The sequence below is a fragment of the Ammospiza caudacuta genome, chromosome 3 (genome assembly GCF_027887145.1).
Source record: "Ammospiza caudacuta isolate bAmmCau1 chromosome 3, bAmmCau1.pri, whole genome shotgun sequence".
In the NCBI taxonomy this organism is placed as follows: Eukaryota; Metazoa; Chordata; class Aves; order Passeriformes; family Passerellidae; genus Ammospiza; species Ammospiza caudacuta.
Window position 1 is genome coordinate 102,146,824 of NC_080595.1, and position 20,980 is coordinate 102,167,803.

The 20,980-nt window shown below is 35.7% G+C and overlaps 1 protein-coding gene across 1 annotated transcript in view; it reads left to right on the forward strand.

The window, feature by feature from the left end:
• The window catches only part of EYS (eyes shut homolog), a 704,807-nt gene that overhangs the window by 141,918 nt on the left and 541,909 nt on the right, over nt 1-20,980 (forward strand). The window lies entirely within an intron of this gene.

Genomic DNA, 20,980 nt, shown 5'->3' on the forward strand with positions numbered 1-20,980 from the left:
CTGTTTAGTATGGACATTCAGTTTCCCTTACTCTTGAGATATTGTCAGGACAGCACACTGTCTGCCCATTTTCAAAAGTCTGATGAGAAATTGGAGTGGACTGTGCTGAATGTCTAAAATTGATTAAGCAGTTTATAGATGAAGATGTAAGGGCTCAGTTTATCAGAAAGAAATAATGGAGTGTTGTGTCATAGCTTGTAAGTAAACTTCTCTGGTGTAGAAAACAGGCAGCAGTGGTTTCTTTAGTGATGAAGATGCAAGAAATTCCTCTGTATTCTCTATCTTTGTATCTGTAAATAGGGGTATATGTCTTTCTAGAAGGACCAAGTGAACTGTACTGCTCTTCTGTCTACAAAGAGACAGCGAGGTTGAAGTCCCTTCTATCAATAAACTCTATCCATTGTATACTTTATTTATAATTATCCTTATAAATTTACTAAAAAAAACCCAATAATCAAATTGTTCAGTGCACATATGTAGTTTTATATGGGTAGTAAGTGCATAATGGAAGGTCTAAAAACTTTTTCTGCTATAATGCTAAAAAAATTAAAAGGATAAAAAAGAAAAATTCTAAGCCTAAATTAAATAATTTAAATTGTAAGAATCTCCTGGGATTTGTGTGGCAAGGTTTTTGTAGCAGGGGAGGCTGCAAGGCTGGCATCTCTGAGAAGCTGCAGAAGCTTCCTCTCTGTCCATCAGAGCCAAAACCAGCTGGCTCCAAGTCAGATCTGCCACTGGCCAAGGCTGAATCCATCCGTGAGGCTGGTAGTGCCTCCAGGAGAACAGATTTAACAAGAAGAAAAAGTTATTGTGCAGGGCCAATTGCAGCAAAGACAGGAGTGAGAATAAGTGAGAGAAACAGCTCTGCAGACACCAAGGTCAGTGCAGAGGGAGGGGCAGGAGGTGCCCCAGGTTCTGGAACAGAGAAACCCCTGCAGCCCCTGGAGCAGCCCATGGGGAGACAGCTGTGCCCGGCAGCCCAGGGAGCAGAGATCCAGTGCAGCCTGTGGAAGGAGAGCAGAGCCCATGCTGGAGCAGGTGGATGTGCCCCAAGGAGACTGTAACCCCACAGGAAATCTATGATTCATTCTCTCCTTGGAGTGGAAATCATGATAGGATATTTCTTAACTCTTGTGTAGTTGCTAAATGGCTAACATAGATGAATTTTTATCTAAAATTTTATGTAGTTGAAATTTCAATATCTGAAGTGTATAATTGATTATAAACAAATCACAAAACAATTTGGTTTGAAGAAATCTTTAGGGGATAATTTTTCTCACTTCTGATCAAAAGAGAACTATATACAAGGTGTTCAGAATCTTGTGCAGTAAAGTTCTGAACATATCTAAGAATAGAACATTTCAAACTTCTCTGGGCAACCCTTTCTCTGTCTTGGCCTTTTTAAAAAGTCCTTCCAAAGTACTATTTAAAGCTGTTGAACTAATTTAAATTAAGGCCTATCTACTTTTTAGGAGAATAGTTTTGATCACTTCTTTACTTGTTTCTGCTCCTTCTTAAGGGGCAAAATTGTGGCATTTGCTTTCAAACTCATGTGGCAATATGGGTTAATATTGCTACAGCACTTCCATGTTTTTTTCCTAAATTAATACCTCTGTAAACTATCTATAATAAAGCACTTGCTTCCTTCACAAGGGTGTTGTAAGGTTTAATGAGATAATAATGTGCGGAACTCAAAATCTTCAGATGATAGGTCACGTGTAAATGCAAAGCATTACTTATTATTATTTCTGTCCCTCAGAGCATATTTAAAATGCAAAACCATCCACATGAGGATGTTTAGATTATTTTTTACCAACACTGATTTTCTGTTACTTTTACTCAGCAGTGTACTTTGGGCTTTATGTATCTCACCTATATTTATCTAGTTTTCTAAAGTTCATATTTCCCAAATCCATGGCTCATAATAAGTTAGAAAAAAAAAAGGCAAAAATTGTTATTCTAAATTTAGCACATGTAAGCAAAATAACTTGTTTAGGAAGTAGAGGAGTTTCCATTCAATAAAAATTGAAAAATCATTAAATGCATAGGGATTTATTCAGATAAAGGGTCTATGAAAACAAATGTGTCCTTATTAATTTGACATTTTGCTACCATAACAAAAGATCAGTGCCAGGACAGAGGTTGTAGCCCTGTAAATATGATTATAGCCCCCATCAGGGGGTGCAGTGCAGGGGCTCAGCCTGGCCATGGCCTGAGCTGAATGTCTTTGATTTAACCCAAACCAGCGACTGCTGCCTCACTGATCCAGCTCAGCCTTGGGGCTGTTTTGTACATCACACACTTGTGTCCACCCTGGGTGGGGCTAGATCCGTGTGAAAGCAGACAGGCTTCTTCCACAGAACTTGATTATATTTTCTCAATGTACATGTATAGGACACATTTTTCAGTTCAAAGTGTCTAAAAGCTGCATTTTAACCAAACAAAATGTTGTGGCACAATCACTTGAAATTAGAAAATATATTACCTAACTTAGAATACAATATGAATGCATGAGGCCACACTTGACAGCAGAGTATTATGTTGTTTTTACAGAGGATTATGTAGGGCTGAAAGAGCCCAAACAGGTTCAGTTCTATTAGTTTTTCTTTTTGGGAGCAGTTCCTGAAATTAATTGCTCCAACAATTAAATCTGAGTATTGATTAGAGAGACTCTGCTGGAGACAGCCAGGCAACAAACCAAGAACCTGCAGGTACTGAATTCTAGACATCTGTAACCCTCTCCTGTTTTCCCAAGGGCATGTCCTAGCCTCTGGAGGAACTGGAATGGGAAACTTGGCTGCCTCAGCTGACACTGAGAAAAAGATTTTAAGGAAAGAGAGTAAAATGAGGTAGATGAGAATATGAAGATTAGAACACCATGAAGATTAGAACATTTAATAGATATTCTGGGTTTTGTGCCACTGTTTCTCTTTAAGTGTTTATTTGGTGAAAAGAAAAGAAGCAAAAAGCATAGCAATTAAAAAACATCAGTAAAATCAATGAAGTTCATCAGAGTAACACTCAAAGATGTGTTGACTTTGAAGGCTGCTAAAAGCCTTCAGTGTTTTTCAGTTTCTATTCTGCCAAAAGCTTCCTGAATCCTTTCTGTCAGATCATATCTGATCCCAAGGCATGCCATAGTCAGGGCAGGAGGAAAAGCATTTTTATTTACCTTGTTGTGACTCAGCTTGTAGGACATCAATTGTAAAAATGGGAACAGTTAAATTATATTGGTTTGATCTGTTGGGTTTTTTTTCCTAAATTACTTTTTATCTTGTCTTTGTCTCTTCTCCTCATTGTGTTGTTTTTGAAATTCTTATTGGATTTTATTTTGAAAAGAGTACTAAATTCTCTGCTACCTATTACTGAATGAATTAAGTACCTGGAACTAAATATAAAGTCATTAAAAAGAAACATTTTGCTGTCAAAATGTCCTTATTATTGTTACACATTGTAGTCATTAAGAACATTGCTCTCGTGTAGATCGCTTTCGCTTTCTCTCCAACCCTTGTCTCTCTAGCCCTTGTCAGACAATTTGTTAATTATCCTGCATGACATACAGGGTGCTGTTGTCAAATACAACTGAAGAATTGGTACGTAAAACAATTCTATCTTTTAAAAATATTATTTGTTCCATTATTAAATTTGCCTATTATCAAGCCCCAGTATTTCATTCTTGAAAAGTTACTTACAAAATATTTTTATATTCAATCATACTCTACACATTTAATATATGCAAACTAATTCTAACTGTTAAGAAATATATACCAGTGTGCAGCAATGCATAATATTTATGATCAGATCTTGTAGAAGACAGCACTATTCTCATGGGATTTATTTTCAGTCTTCCTTTTTTTTTTTTTCCTTAGAGTTGCTTAAAGGAGTTTTCTTCGTAATTAAACAGTGAAAAGTATTTCCATCATTTTCATTATTTTTCATATCGTCAAAGGAAAACAAGATACATTTAGAAAATGGACCTTCTGAAGCAAAGAAAATTACAGAATATTATACAGACTAAAAAGGAAATTACACAGTTTAAGCACAAGCACATTTGAAGACTCATTCACATGTTCCCAGCATGAACAAGCCATGATAACGAAAGCAGTTAATGATCCTTCCCTTTTTCTCAGAATTTATAGCTTAAATACATTTTTACAACAAACTTTTGAGCTGTTCTCCTGAATTACTTGTTAGCATTACAATTGGAATAAAAGAAACTCATCAACCATCATCAAGTGTATGTATCACAAAAACAAATGTATTTTTACACATATTGTTGCATATATTTTGTACTAAAATGCTAAATTTCTGAACCCTTGGAGGTCTGCTTTTGTCAATCTCTACACAAGAATTTCTGCTTTCTCTCTATCTGGGTTTCCTAAGTCATTGTATATCCAAAAAGCCCAACCAAAAACAATAAAAACGCCACAATCTGCCCCATCCACCCCTCCCCCCCCCCAAAAAAATCAAACAAAATAGACCAAAAAAAACCCAAAAAAAACAAGCAAAAAAACCAAAACCCCCAAAGACAAACAAACAAACAAAACCACCACAAAGCAAAAAAAAAAAAAAAAAAAAAAACTAAACACAAACCCTAAACTCAAAACAAACAACAAAAACACAAAATTGGGGCTCTCAGCCTTGTCCTGTTTGTCCCTCCAAGCACTTCAGAAAGGCCTGGATAATTTCACATATTGCCACACAGCCCAGAATGATGCACTCCTCCAGTGAGATGCTGCCTTCATTTTTAGGTACAGGGATGACAGGGATGGATGAGCTTTTTTTCCAGTACTTTCTGTAGCCAACTGAGCCAGTCAAACTGGACTCATGATGAGAAATAAACATCACTCTCATAGATGAAGGTCTTTAATTTATACCTTGGTCCTACCTACAGCTAAACTAAAAGGCTGACAAATTAGCACTGTAAGAAGTAAATGGATTTTGCATGAGGAGAGAGAGGACTGTTCTCTATCTTTGTCATATCCTAATCACATAGAAAACGGAGGGAGTCCTTTATTTTTATGACAAAAACAACTGTAAGACAATATGAGCAAATGGACTTCTTGGCTTTAAACTTAAATCTTGTGCAGCTGGTTTTAGCTAACAATAAAGTTTCCTATTGTGTTTTTTACATTCAGATTCAATGAATCTCAACTGAATTGACTTTGTAACTGCACCCCACAGGTAGACTAAATGTTCTTTGGGCTATTAAAGTGCCTGTTGCCCTGGAGCTTTCCTGAAGTGGATATAAATTCCAAATAGCAGGTGGAAGACACACAGTGAAACTTACTTTGAAAAAAAAGTATATATAGCTGCTGCTTCTCGAAGTTTCTGGTCATATTTACAGTAGAGTGTGATTGGTAGAGCCAAGAATATGATGAAATTGTTCATAGTTTCCAAATAGCCCTTCTCTTATTCTCTTGGCTATATATTAGAAAAAACATGTCTCAATTATAGGAGCCTCATCCTTTTCTGCAGAGATGAAACTCAGTTAAGATGATCTCTGGACTTTCAGGAGTGTTTGCAGCTCTCTTGGCTTTCCATATCTATCAAATTATCTACTCTAAGCTACTACAGAAATATGCAATGAAAGGCATTTCAGTGTAATGCATTGCACAGAAATATAGGACTAACTCTGTGTGACCTGATAAGAATCAGAGGCAACTTCTACTTTCCCTGAAATTGTAGACATAGTGAGCTGCACTCTGCTGCTCTTGTACTAATATTACTGTATTTTCTGCAGCATCCCTTGAGTTTCATGTGACACTTGAAATATTTATTTTAGGTGTAATGCAACTTGAAGATGTGAGTAAAAATGTAATCACTGTTTCTCTTTTCTAATAATTTTTTTAAAAGCTTGTAGGGCTACTTTGTGAACTCTTTTCCATATTATGCATCTCACATGCTAATGCTTCAAATATTTCACTGGATGAGCAAACACTAATGCCTTTCAAAGTAAAGCCATAGATTTGTAAAGGTATTATCTGATACTTATTTTTCTGTGGTAACTAACTACTGTCCTCTGATTCTGAAAAGCGGCTGTGATTCAACAATCTTTGGTAAGCAGTGAGAGCTTCAAATATGTACCTGTTCTTCTCTTATGAAGGAATGACTTTCACATTAATCTTTGGCACAAAAAAGGAACTTCATTAAAAGAAATATGTCTTGAGTGATTTAGTCTTATTCTGAGTTAGGTTGATGTATATTTATGTGCTTGTGCCATTGTACAAGAGAAAATAATATGGTTTTGATTTTGGTTTTGTGTTTGTTTGGGCAGGAGGGATTTAAATGACTCTTCATGTCAGTGATACTATTTCTAAAATTTTCATATTGACTTAGAATATTTTTCTGCTTGTAATTCAATTCCTACTTTGCTGTAGTTTTAATGTTTGAAGATAATCTTACTAAATCAGATCTATGCTGTGTCTTAGTCTGTGCTGTCTCCCACAGAATAAACTTAGGGCTAAATTCTGACTTAAAACAGATTCTAGTAAAGAAAATGTAACTAATAATCTGATGAAGGCATTATAATAAATTTCAGAGACTTACACTCTTTTTTTTTAGGTCTCGGTTGGCAAATGGTCAAGATGAGAGTTAATCTTATATTTTAGGATCTTTATCTGAATTTTGATGTGATAAATACTGGCACTTGGGTCTTCTCCATGAAGCTGATTAAAGCATTAAAATGAAAAGGCTAATCTCAAGAGAAATTTGCAGTATATGATGACAAGGAGTACTTCTTACTGTATGAGTGTTCAGAATGATGCATCTTATCTTGAAAAGTTGATTTTTTTTTACAACACTTTTGCAGCAAACCCAAGGGTAATTTGAAAGATAAAAACATTTAACACAAAAACATGGAGTTGTGATTATAAGAATTAATGCTTATTTCTAGTAGATAGATTTTATATGGAACCATATCTAATGAATAGTGAACCTTTATAATTTCTTTCAATTTCAGTCAAGACATTGGAATTAGATACTGAAGTGCTCTCAACTTATGAGACTAATCACTATAAGAATTAGCTGGAAATTACCTGGTAAAGGTCTGTTTGTGTATTCTATTCTGGCTTGTAGAAGCCAAACATTTCTTAGAAGTATCTTAATTAAAAAACTTCTGTCTAATTGTGAAATTCTCCTGGAGTTCCACTCTTCTGGAATAAGAATCTTTCAATGTCTGTGGCTTCAGCTGAATTTGCAGGGGTTCCAGAAGCCTTAAAAAAGATCCCAAAGACAGAAAGTCCCAATGACTATGGAAAATCCCACCTTTCATCAGGAAAGGAAAATCACCTTTCACTGATTATCCAGGTTCCTTTGCCCTTGCAGTTGAGTGGAAAGCTGTATCAACTAATAATTGTAAGAGATTGGAATAGAAAAAAATAAAAGTTTTATTTGAAAACATTAACAGAAGTGTAAAAACATAATGAGCATTTTTTCCCCCAAATTATTTTTTTTCAGGTTTCTATTCCATAGGTTCTAAAATTGATTTATCTTCCAAGACCATCTATAATGTGACCTAACTCATCAGCTGTCAACCTGCTCCCTGCTTAAGCCTCCTGTTTGGCCTACCAGATCTTTCCTGGAATTTGAGCTTCTTTTCCAGAGCACAAAAGTTTTGCACAGGCAAATTGCACCTATTTTTTGTTGTCATTGTTGGTGTTGTTGTTTTTTAGCATATAAATAATATCTGTGGCTGTTATTGTGCCCTTAAACAAGTTTTTCCTTCTGCCTAGAGGCCTCAAGTGTATTTGGGAACTCACTGATTTACATGTGAAGGAAAACAAATAAAAAGGGACAGAGAAAAAAATTGAGAAGGGTTTTTCCAAGTCACACAACAACTCAGAAACAGCCCCTGTGCAGGAATTAGCCTGTCTCTGTGGCCCGTCCTAGACTCATGTCACTGGGCTTTTAGTATTTCACCTTCTTGTGTGAAACTCCAGATTCATAACTCAGAATTTTTAATTCTGAACTAGAAATTGGAAGTAAAATTAGCTCATCTACAGAGGTCAGGGAATGCACCAGAATATTGCATCCAGCTTGGACTTTTCAGTGCTCCCTGATTTTCACAGCTAGCCCTAACTCGACAAGCCTTGTGGCTGTAACTATTGAAGTTGACAGCTGACATTTGTTCTCAACATGAATGAGAAACAGCCTTTTTCTTGTGTCTTGTTGGCAAATTGTTCTCTTGATCTTTTTGTCCTTTTGGATGCCTTGAGCAAATTGAGATTACTCAGTACTTACTAGAAAAATCAAATTGAGTTAATGCATACTAATTAAAAGGAGCAAAAAACCCCAAACCCTCAAACCTGCCACAGCAGTGATACAGTTAATGTTCTAGCTTAATGAGATTGATTAATTTTAAAGAAAAAAATTATGTTATCTCATCATCTTGTCACACATTTGTTCTGTGTTTTATTTTGTTTAAAATTTGTCAGGTCCTTTTACTGATATCAATATAGCCAAGCATAAACAGTTTCACATATATCAAAAAGCAATAAGGGTATTGTGTTTACTTTTACAGAACCCAAAATTTTCATTGTGGAAACAGTTGTAAAAGTATCAATACCATTAATTTTTTACAATTACCATAGATGGTAATTTTAAATAAAGCTACAATACAAGATGATGTTAAGGAATATCAGTATTTTTATCCATTGTGATATCCTTTGTTGCTTTCTCTTTCATCTTCTGGTCTGATACAAAATTACTTCCCTATGGATGCTTTGGCCTATATTCTGTTCTTAGCTAGACTGAATATTTTATTAAAATCATAAGATTGTATGTCAAAATTCAAAATTATTTTGCACGAATGAATTATTTTTAACTTAAATTTAAAACAAACTAGTGAATACTAAAATATAGCTTGTTCAAGGTCAAGTATCTACCAGTAAAAATATTTTTCAAATATGTAGATTTCCTTAGAGACATAAGTTATTGCCTTCAATCTATATTGGTACAGTGTGGATAACAAATGGATTGAGACCAGCCTTGCAGGGAAGGAATTGAGGCTAATCATGGATGAATAAATGGGAATATTGTAGAAACTTGCATCTCAGAAAGATAACTGCATCATTTTTGGTAAAGAAACATTAGAAAAGTTGTCCAGAGAGCTGGCAGATGCCCCATCCCTGGAGGCATTCAAGGTCAGGTTGGACAGAGCCCTGAACAATCTGACCTATTTGAAGATACCCCTGTTCATTGCAGAGACGTTGGACTTTATAGGTCTTTCCCAACTCAAACTATTCTATGATTCTATGACTCTAGGCTGCATAAGAAGAGTGGTCCCCAGGGCAAAGCAGGTGATTCTGTCACTGCTCTGCTCTTGTGAGACCCCACCTGGAGCACTCTCCTGGAACATCACAGAATCACAGAATCAGCATCATAGAATAAGCCAGGTCGGGTGGGACCCATAAGGAGTGCTCCCAGCTCTGGGGACCCAGCACGGGGCAGACAAGGACCTGGTAAGACAGGCTGGGAGCTGGCCAGGAGTATCATCCGGGGGCTGAAATACCTCTCCTGTGAAGACAGGCTCAGAAAGAGGGCATTATTGAGACTGGGGGAAAAAGGCTCCAGGGAAACCTTAGTGGGGCCTTTCAATACTTAAAGAAGGCTTATAAAAAAGGTACAGAGATACTCTTGTCATGGGCTTGTAGCAATATGACAAGTGATAATTTTAAACTGAAAACTGTCAGTTTAGATGAGATAAAAGGAAGAAATCTTTTATTACAAAGGTGGTGAGACACTAGAAAAGACTGCCCAGAGAAAATGAGAATGCCCCATCCCTGAAAGTGCTCAAAACCAGGTTGGATGGGGCTTTGAACAATCCAGTCTAGTGAAAGGTAACACTGTTCACAGTAGAGGGCTTGGACCAGATGATCTTTTAAGGTCCTTTTCGAGCTAAATAATTCTATGATTCTATGATACTAGCAGTACCTAAGTAGTGTGTTAATAATTTATTGTTATCAATGATTACATTTCTTTTCTATTCTACTTTTTTTTTCTTATTTCTTTTATTTCTTATTCTTATTTTACTCATTTCAGTTTTTAATGCTTAGAGATTAGAAAAATTTTCTATTGTCTGTACTAAACATATTTTATCTGTGGCACAATCTATTCCCTGTGTGAAAATATTCCCTGTAAAACTATGAAAAATAATTCAGGACATTATACAGACTATGCAGAAGTAGAAGTGACTCTACAAGCTTTTAAGTAATAGATAATCAAGTTCACTTTGTGTTGAATAACATTTTGAATGCAGAGACCTTGCCAAGGGGCACTCAAGCTTTGTAAGAGGAAAAAGGAAGGTTGTTCATAATAGTAATTGCTACATATCCTGATATCTGTAGCAGCAAACAAGTTTGCAAGACTCTGAATTCAGGACAAAGAGGTGAGAAATAAAGATTAGTCCTTATTGAAATTTAAAAAAATCTGATGAAGACACATTTAAATGTTTTTAAAGAGTATTTATGTAAATATCATTTCTGCAAAAATAGCAGAATATGAATGAAAGGTAACTCCATTTTTCTTTTTAAGATAAATTATCACAGGGACAGGGAGCAGAATGAAGACCCCATAATCCAAGTGGAAACAGTCTGCTACATTACTTAGATACACAAAATTCCATGGGTCTGGATTGCATCCATCCAAAAGTACAGACAGAGCTGCTGGGAGAGCTCACCAAGCCACTTTCAATCATTTACCAGCACACCTGGATAACCAGGAAGACTACAGGTGATTGGAGATGAGAAAATGTGAGACCAATCTACAAGAATGCCCAGAAGGAGGGAATTACAGGGAATTACAGGCCTGTCAGTCTGATCTTGTTGCTGGGAAAGGTTATGAAGCGGATTTGTTTAGAGTGACATCAAATGGCTCTTGAAGAGGATCAGTCTTGGATGGATTGCATATTAGGAAAAATTTCTTAACCGAAAGGGTGGTCAAGCATGGAGACAGGCTGCCCAGGGCAGTGGTAGAATAACAATCTCTGGAAATGTTTGAGGAATGTCTAGATGTGGTACTTGGGAATATGTTTAGTGGTGAAGATGGCAGTGTCACATTAATGGTTGGACTTGATCTTTGAAGTACTTTCCAACCTTAGCAATCCTATGATTCTATAGGCAGAATACCAATTTTAAATTTTGGCATCTCTACTTTAGATGGCCTTTACAGATGTAAAACAAAAATTATTTTCCTCTCCAAATCATGGGAAGCAGACAGTTGAGGCACAAAATATGTGTATCAGATATATTAGAACAGAAAAACAAACCAGAACAAAACAAACAAACAAAAAACCAAAACCCCAAAACAACCAACCAGCTTAACAACAAAACAAACAACAATAACAAAAACCAAACAAAAACCAAAACAAAAAACCAAGAAAAGAAGAAGAAAAAGAAAACAAACATTACAGGAATAGTCAAAGATATGTCTAGAGTGACTCAAAATGTTAACTTTAGCTTCAAGTAGGAGTCTGGAAGTTGTGCACAAAGCCACTTACATGAGAACTATTTAAATGAGAATAAGTTTATCCAGAACAGATAATAAGCACAAGTCAAGTGGGAGTGATGACCTAAGAGTTTTGTTTCTGTCAAATGTTCCTGATGATCTATTTTATTCATTGTATGAGAAAGGAGTGAAGAAGAAATGTTATACAGAGTTTTATGCCAGAAGGTATAATCAAAATATCTATGTCCACTTTCATATTAAAAGCTCTCATCTTCCTCCAACCTCTTGATATTAATCAGTAATATTTAACATCACAGGCCTCTGGTACAGTTGTAGGGGACTGCTTTCAGAAAGGAAATGTTTAGATAAAACAGTCTTAAGCTCCTGAAAGCATGTAAACATGTTAAAAGGAATATATTGATTTGATGTCATTAAAATAAAAGCTAATGTACAAAACAATTGACAAATTTTGACATCCCTGGCAGTGCAGAGTATAGAAAAATTTGTTCCCAAATACAAATCCAATGATCAACCTGACCACTAGTATTTATACAGGATTTCTTGGTGGGCACAGCAATAGAGGATTTTGGTGCTCCTTATTTCATATTCTATAAATAAATATATACATCTAAATTTCTGCCCATATTTTGATGACAGCTGAGGAACAGTAGAGTATGAACAGCCTCTGGAAGTCATCAGGAAATTAGTGGATTTGTCTGGATGGTGTTTTGATGACACCTTTCTTCCCTCAAGCTTGCAGAGCAATCTGTACCAGCTAGGATGGCTGGCACCTCTTCCCAAAACAAAGTCTGTAAAAAAGAGAATTATTACGGCAGCTCACCTGTCTCACTAAGAAAACACTTAAACATTTCAATAAAGGAGCAACAGAGCAGTCAGGTAAGAAGATTCTTCTGAGAACAAGAATGGAGCAATGTTGGAAGAGCTTGGTAAAGGGTTTCACTGTTAAAATATCACTTGGATTTTTACATGGAGTTAAGAGGAAGTTTTAACCTTAGTTCTGTTGCTGCATCTTCCTGAATGCCTGGGTCACTCACATCCCAGCAGTAAAGCAGACTCTATTACTTCAAGGCAGTGACTTGTATTTCTTACTTCTGCAACAAACACACAGAAAGGACTCAGAAAACATCTTCTGAGATTCTTAGGGTGTCCTGTGCAGTGTTAGGAGGAGGAACTGATGATTCTCATGAGTTCCTTCCAACACTTCCTATTATGATTCTATGCCTATTCAAGGCTTTCCCTCAAACTAAAATTCTGAGACTATAAAGAAAATTTGATACTAGTTGATAATACTAGTTGATACTAGTTATTCTGTGTCAATTATTTCTTTATTCTTTCTATAATTTCCTCACCCAGTTTATATTTAGCCTGAATCTGACTGCAGAATGCCTAATATTTTGGAATGAGTGAAAGTACGTACCCAGAGAATAAAATGGTAGGAAGGGTCCCAAACAGTCTTTAACAAAGGCTGAGATTTTATACATTAAAAATAATGTCTTTCAATATCATTTATGTGGAAAAATGATATATAAATAGCTCTTGGTGGTACTCTGGATTGCCTGGTTTCAATGAGTTTGGCATGGCTAGTCTCCAGCAACATGGACATTTGGTTTTTCTGCTTTAAATTTTTAAAAATATTATGAAGTGAATTACTATTACTAATTACTATTTTTAAAAATATTATGAAGTGAATTACTATTAAAATGTATGCAATTTTAACAAGAAGGACTTACATTGCCTTGAACACAGTACCCATGGATATAAGGAAATTCAGTAAACTTATGGAGTAATGGACTGCATATATTTTCTGTCTTTTGAAAGTAATCTAACTCTACTGACAAATTTCTATAAATAGGGTTTGTCTATAAGAATATGCTTTGAGAGAAGATTGACTCACAAATAATGTCCTCAGCAGAACAGTTTTCATTGATTGGGGTGATAACTTCAATATTTTTCCTTAATATATTTTAAACCAGTAAGAATCATGCCTCTGCAAAGAAAGAAGTCCTGAGGTTCCCTTAGTCCTTGCTCCTGATTATGTTCAGTCTGTCCCTGCTTTGAAGCATTTAAAAAAAACCAAACAGATGCTGGCTTCAAGGCACCAGCTGTTCTTCCTTGGTTTATATTCAAGACTCCTGACACTGAGTCCAATAATGTTGTGGGTCTCTTTGTGATGACATGGAGGGATTTCTGCTCAGCACTGCAGACAATATCAGTTTGCACAGTGCTGAAGCATGAACAACTCCTGTGAAAAAGAATTTAATTTAGAAATTATAGAAATGTGCTCTATAAGTTTCATAGTAAGCAGAGTTCAGTTTAGGATTCAGATAAAAATGAAAATTCAGTCTTTATTGAATAAATATACATAAGAGATTTTATACATCTTCTACTTCATGTGATGGTATCATAAGGTTTTTTAGATTTCCTTTTTACTTCTTTATTATAATAATTTGGGCAAGGTCAAACAAAAATGTGTGCAAACAATCCATATTGTTTCCTTGATATATCCCACTTCCAGAACTGTTATGGGTCTGACATTATTGGTGTCCAGCCCAAATCTCCCTTCTTCCTCCCATACTTTCAGCACATTATAGATTCTCTATAATCTTCAGTGCCTATGAAGCATCTTGTGTGACTCATTTGACCTTTTCAGTTTTCTTAGTACATTCCCTCCCAATATAAAACCTTGTTCATTGTACCAACAATCCTAAAAAAACCACATCTTCCATATCTATGAGGAGGGATCCTTATGCCTCAATCAGTATTGCATTAAGGTGGTCCAGAGACTGCCCATAATATTGTCTTTGTGTAAGTTTTTCCTCACTCTCTTCAGTTCACCTTCTAGTATGAGGTGGGAAAGCAGGGGAGAAAGTTCATATAGCCCTGTTTAGTCAGCTTGGGCTGCTGAACACAGAGATGGTCTCAGCCCAAGCCATCACTTTTGGTGTGATCTGACCCCAACAGCTGGAATGGAACTGAATTAAACAGAAGAATTTAGAGGAGGGCTGAGTGAAATTTTTGCATAGTTCCTCTTTTATTTTCATTATTTTCCCCCTTTATTACAGCAAAAGGAGGGGCAAAGAATAGGGGGGTCCTGTCTTTTCTTCCCCCAACCTAACAGGTCTTGGTGACAATATGGTATGTTTTCTGCTAGCCCTTTGTTATGATCGGTAAGGTAGAACTGATTTCTACCTTCTGCATATTTTCTTTATGTAGCAACAAACAGATCTGGACAATCTGCAGAGGCATAACCTGTACAGAGTGAGACTTATATTTCTTATTCAGAATTGTAGGTTGACATTAGTGAAATTCCAGATAATTTATGCCAGTGTAAGTGAGCACAGACTGGTTTTTTTCAGCCCATCATGTTTGAAGCCATCTTTTCCAGTTAGACGCTGACATGTTAATGGCCATTGTAACTCACCTAGATGCATTGTGTAGGGAAAGTGTATCCAACAGGAGCAAAAACAGGTTCCCATCCTGAGACCTAGGCACAAATTGATGTCAGCAGGGCAGGGATAAAGGGTCACCACGCCACTCTAAATTGCTGAGCATGACTAATAAATCTAACTTGCATAGTTTGTAATTTGTCAAATTAATTTATGCCACAGCAAATACTTGTCATAATTTTGACAAAGGTGCAATTTTATTGTTTCCTGATAGCAGCAGATTAGTTCCTGTTTACACCATGATGGCCTTTACACCTGCTTACACCTTTGACAGCCCTTTGCCCCAGAAAAGCCCTCCTAAATTAGTGATGCTTCTCACGCATGCTGGTGGCATTTGTTCATGGCTGATCTCTGCTGTTAAATTCTGTTCTGTTGCAGAGCTTACCCAGATGTACAGAGACATTCAGCATTATACAAGAGCCCCCAGTTGACTTTAAATTCAAATCAGGTCTGTTACTCAAATGTAGATTTTCCCATTCACATTGGTGGAAGACACATACACCTATTTTATAGTTTCTAGTTATAATAACAGCAACAAGATAAAATGCATGTTGATAATTAGCACAATGCTAAGAATTTGATTAATATGATGTAAAAACTTAAATGCAATTAGAATTAAAAACAAATCAAAAGACATCTGTTTTAAATAGGCAGAAGAACATTATCAGAGAAGGAGATCCATTGACTTTCAGCAGTGAAGGGTTTTCTAGAATATTTATCTTTTATTAATTGATAATAATGTTTGGTTCTATTGCCCTTTAAATAAATATTGCTAGTTCCAAACATTAAAAGTCTGAAAACCTTGTATCTTATGTGCTAAATAATTACAGTAGAGAAGTCATTAGTCATATGGTTTACATAATTAGTCACACAAATTTTTAAATGCATCTTACTAGAAACATTTAGTGTGTTATAACACCTGATTTACTGTCAGATCAGCAAAATTCATAAAGTTTCAGTGCATTTATTATATGTATTTGGCTTGAGGCGAATCTGACAGCTGCATATCCATACTGCAATCATCTATTATCTTTCCTCATACAAACAATTAAATGAAGACACATCCTCATTGTACCCACTGAAGATAAATAATCATAGATTATTCTTTTCATTGTTTTCGTTCCTTTTTATCTTTAAATGCAGGTACTTTTTACTCCTACTTGCAACTGGAACAGCCTGCTTTGCAGTTAATTTGCTGGATGTTTTTGATTTTATAATATAAAACTCTTCACAAAATGCTTTTCACCCTTGATTAAGCACATTCAATATAGAAATAAAATTAAATGAGGAAAAAAGAATTCCTGGCAAAGTATTTAATTAACTGTTTTTACTGTCATCACACAATGGGGACCTAAATAGACTGGAATGTGAACAGGGAATACAGAACAATGCCTTAAAAGACAAAAGCTGTGATTATTCTAAATACTTATCTGCTACTGAGCTGTCAGGAGGAATTAAGATGAATTTCTGTTGATATCCATAGAGAAGAGACTAAAATACTTGAGCTACTGAAACTGAAGAAAGTATTTGCTTAAACATAAAATATCTATAAGGTATATCAGACAAGATATGTCATGGTACAAAACCTTACATTGTTTCTATTTTGATTTTTAAGGCATGCATCTTGCAAAAATAGTCATTAAAAGAGTGTCAAAGTGTCATTTTCTTCACATAATTAATTTTCTAGCAAACACTAGTGAATTTAAATCTGTGTAAGTATTCTTGAGCATTTAAATGCAACCACAAATAAAGATCCTTCCAGCAAGTTTTATGAATAAAGAATAGAACAGTTGTTTCTATAACAAATCCTTTTATTCTGATGTCATTATTAATTCAATTGCTAACTTCCCTATATCTTATTTAGTTTTCACTAGATTCTGCCTAATGAGTTAGGACGAGTTATCACAGAAAGTGTCACAAATATGAAAATGTGTGGAAAATGTTAAAAGCCTAGCAGTTGTGGTTGGACAAGTCATCTTCCAATATTTAATTATGGAAATATCTGATAGTGAGACAGATGACTTTCTGCACAGTTATAGCTATTTTAATGTAATGTGGAGAAATTTGAGAACAGTCCTTATTATCCAAAGCTTAACAAATACCTCACAATGAAGTGAGTCATCTTGCTGAGCTTTGGCTACCTGTTAGACTAGCAAGTGAAATCTTCACTATGGAGACCCTGGCTTGGGGAAGTTAAGCAGTGAGCCAAAGCCAATTTAAAACAAAAGAGAAAATCCTACTGGCTTCAGTGGGATCAAGTCCTTGGAGAGCAGCCTAAAGGACACCAATTCCAGCCAGTTTACCCACAGCATCCACTTCTGTCCAGGCTGGAGCTGTTGTTTTCCTGAAGAACCTTCTAGCTGGCACCCACAAGCCAGTTGGCTCTGGAATTGTCAGACAGGGTAATTTTGTCAGTTTTCTTGCACAGACAATAAAAAAAAATATTTCAAAAACCTGCTGGATTGCTTCCTTGTTTTATATGCTTCAGGTTAGAAACTATTTTCAGTTATCTTAACTCTTCAGATGGTTGGACCTTACTGCTTTTATTCTTTGTTTGATAGATTTCTTCTGGTCATCTCAAACTGCTTATTGCTTAGATATAATAATAGACTAAAATAACTTATCAACATAACTGGAAAGATGTATGCTAGTCACATGTGGTAACAGATTGTTTATTTGTGGATATTCATGGAATCAGACCAAGATTAATATATCTGTCTTAAAATATGTTTTTATATCTTCATAAAACATGTTACCAAATAGCAATAATCCTAATTTTATAGTTGTTCTGATACGATTGAGGACTCTCTTCCCTAGACCCCACATTAAAATCCATCATATGGTTGAACTATGATTCAGACTCTGTAATGCTTACATGCTGTAAAATCTTTAAAAAATCTGTCCCTGTAGAGAATTAATTCCTTGTTTAATAGCATATAGCCAAAGCAACATATGACCTACACTTCTTTTTTGCTTCAAATAAAAAACAATCGTTATACATTATGCACCTAGGTGTTTTACCTATTGATAAATACTAATTTTTGCTGGGCACTGTTTATATTGGCACTTGCATAAAGCTGTAAGCCACCTCTGGTCCAGAGTCTAGCTGCAAATGGCTAGGTATTGAATACTGCCTTTCTGAAGACTCTGACATGGAGAACAATATTTGAACTATTTCTCATTCATCTTCAGGTGACAGAAATTGCAAACTGCTTTTTCTTCCTCTGTTATGTTTATGTATCTTGCACAGACATTCCGCTGCAGCATTCTCATCAGTGGTTAATGAGCTGCCGGGCAACCTACTGGCTTTCAGGTTCTTCTTTTCTCTCTGAAGCCATTGTACTGCATTTCCCATTTCATTTCCCATTTTTAAAAACAAAAACTAACACCGTTAAAACTATGAATAATGTAGGTGAAGCTTGGATTGACTTTTCAAATCTTCTCAAGATACGAGAAATTAGGTTTGGTTTTTTGTGTGCCTGTTTCCATTTATCTCCTTTTTCTGTCTTGTCTGTGTGAGTTCTAAGATACTAGTACTGCCATATTTGTGGGGGCCATCTGTACTTACAGAACCACAGAATCATAGAACGACTTGGGTTAGAAGGAATCTTAAAGACCATTTAATTTCCACCCCCTGCCATGGGCAGGGACACCTTCCTCTAGACCAGGTTGCTCAATGCCCCATCCAACCTGGCCTTGAACTCTGCCAGGTATGGGGCATACACAACTTCTCTGGGCAAACTCTTGCAGTGCCCCAATACCCTCACAGTAATTTCGTACTATTTCTTACTAATATATCACTTTCCTTTAGGGAAATTAATTTAAACATCTGAACAAACTGAATTGGCATCGTGATTAACTAATAATGTGAGAACAATGTTGTAAGAGGGAGAAAGGTTAAATATGCAAAAAAACATAAAAATCTCTCATCAACAAGATTGTTTCTTTGGATGTGAAAACTGCATGGAAGAATTTTCAAAATACTTCCTCAGTTTTGCCAGTTATTAAAGAAAAACAACAGAAATACAAGTAATGGTGCAAAACTGAAAAAAAAAATAAAGGAAGAGTGAATGGATTGTAGTCAATCCTTGAGTGATAATGTATTTTGAGTAGAACTTAATGAAAAATATTTCAGATAATCATTCTAACACCAAAATACTAAATGAAAAGATCCAAAAATTACAGCATGAAATGGCTAAATTCCAAAAGTAAGTATAGATATTTATGTTCAGGTCTAGACCAGTTCTTAATCACATTAAGAAAAATGCATACTGACTAGATTAGAATAGACACAGCCTAGTGCCAGTGTGATTATTTCTGGAATCTAGAGCTAAAGTTGTGTCAAATAACAGTTTAAAGAAATAGTGTGGATCAATTTTCTCATATAATGAATTATGTAATCATGTAAATTAGTGATAATGACAAGAATCAAAAATATCAGAACCATTTAATTACTGAATTGTAAAGCATGTTTTAACTTTAAATGAGTCTGCTCTAGCAAACTGCTTCAGCAATTGTTCGACTTCATAAAGCATTCTGCAAGTGTTTCTATAAACAGAAAAAAAGAGGTAGAGGGATTTGAGGTTGAATCAGATTGGGTAAAATCCCAATAATCTAGATTTTCTGGTAATCTCAGGGAGAAGCTTGTTGGGTAAATTCTGCAGATGTATACTGAAGAACTGTAAGGCGTGTGCTAAAATGCTATAGCATTCTAAATTAATGCCACTAATAATGTTTGTATAAATCTTTTGATCTTTTTAATACAGAGATGTAGAGGCCTCGGACACAGGCATCTCTCACCTCTTTTCAGTAATGTCAAATGACAGCAAATTACTATAATGCCTGTGCTATATCTTTATGCTCCACTTTGAACCAGAATGAATATTAAATTAGGAAAAATGGTGAACTAATTGTGGTGTCCAGCATGAGGGTGGAGCAAATCCCACACAAATCCCACACAGTGTGAGCAAGGTTTGAACAACCAGCTCCTGCCCCAGACCACTCTGCTGCTAATCCTTTGTTTTGTTCTTCTGCACAGTCTTACACGACATCCTCCCTTCCAGTCTTTAGGGATCCACATAGCGATTTCTGGCCCCATTTTTGAGTGGCATGCTGTGTCTCTTTAGTAGAAATCTGAGGCACTGTGCTGCTGCCTCACAGACTCTGAGAAGCCTCATAAGCACCTTCCTGAGGGCACCAATATCTGTATTTCTAGTGTGCAACCAACCCCCTCATCCACAGACAGAATACAACATACAAAATCTCCCACTTTCAAATGTAATAAATCAGTTTCCTGTACTCTTCAGTGTCTTCTGAAAGACCATTGGTGTGGACTGTTCTTTGGTTTACCGTGGGAGTAGCCTGTGGGGGGAGTCATTTGGGTTATATTAAACAAAAACAGATGCTACTCAGCCACATCCCTCTTCATCCATGTGATTTATTTTACAGCTGAGCTGGTGTTCTCTCTCCAGAAATGAAAAATTTGAGTTTAAGCTCACAATGGAGTCCTTATTTTGAAATATTTATGAGATTTTTTTTTATTCTGTTGACTATGAATTTCTGCATAAAGGTGAATTCTATGCCTAGTCATTGGGCTCCAAGTCCAGTAGAATTTTTAATCACCCAAGTAACTGTAATTATATAAGTGCCTCCTCCAAAATCAATGCGATACCTCACACACCTAAACTGTACCCCTACTTAAGTGCTTTCTTGGACTCAGGCCCAAAATACTGTCATTAGAAAATTTGTCTCTTTGTATTTCAGAGCAATGTAACAATAAAGGTGTATTTCTGTAAAACGTTCACATCTCAGATGCATGCTGTCTTTATAAGGTCAGGTTGAGTCAATGGATCACATTAATAAAAATTATAAACAAACAAAGTAGAATTCAATATGTCTATTGATTTCCTTTAAATAATTTGAGAAGCCTGTTTTCATTAAAAATGTGGACATATTTAATTAATATTTGTTTCTACTATTCTATTGTCCTTCATATTCCCATTAATTATGATTAATTATGATGGAATTTTATGCAGATTTAATTTAAACTTGAAGAAAATTATACAGCT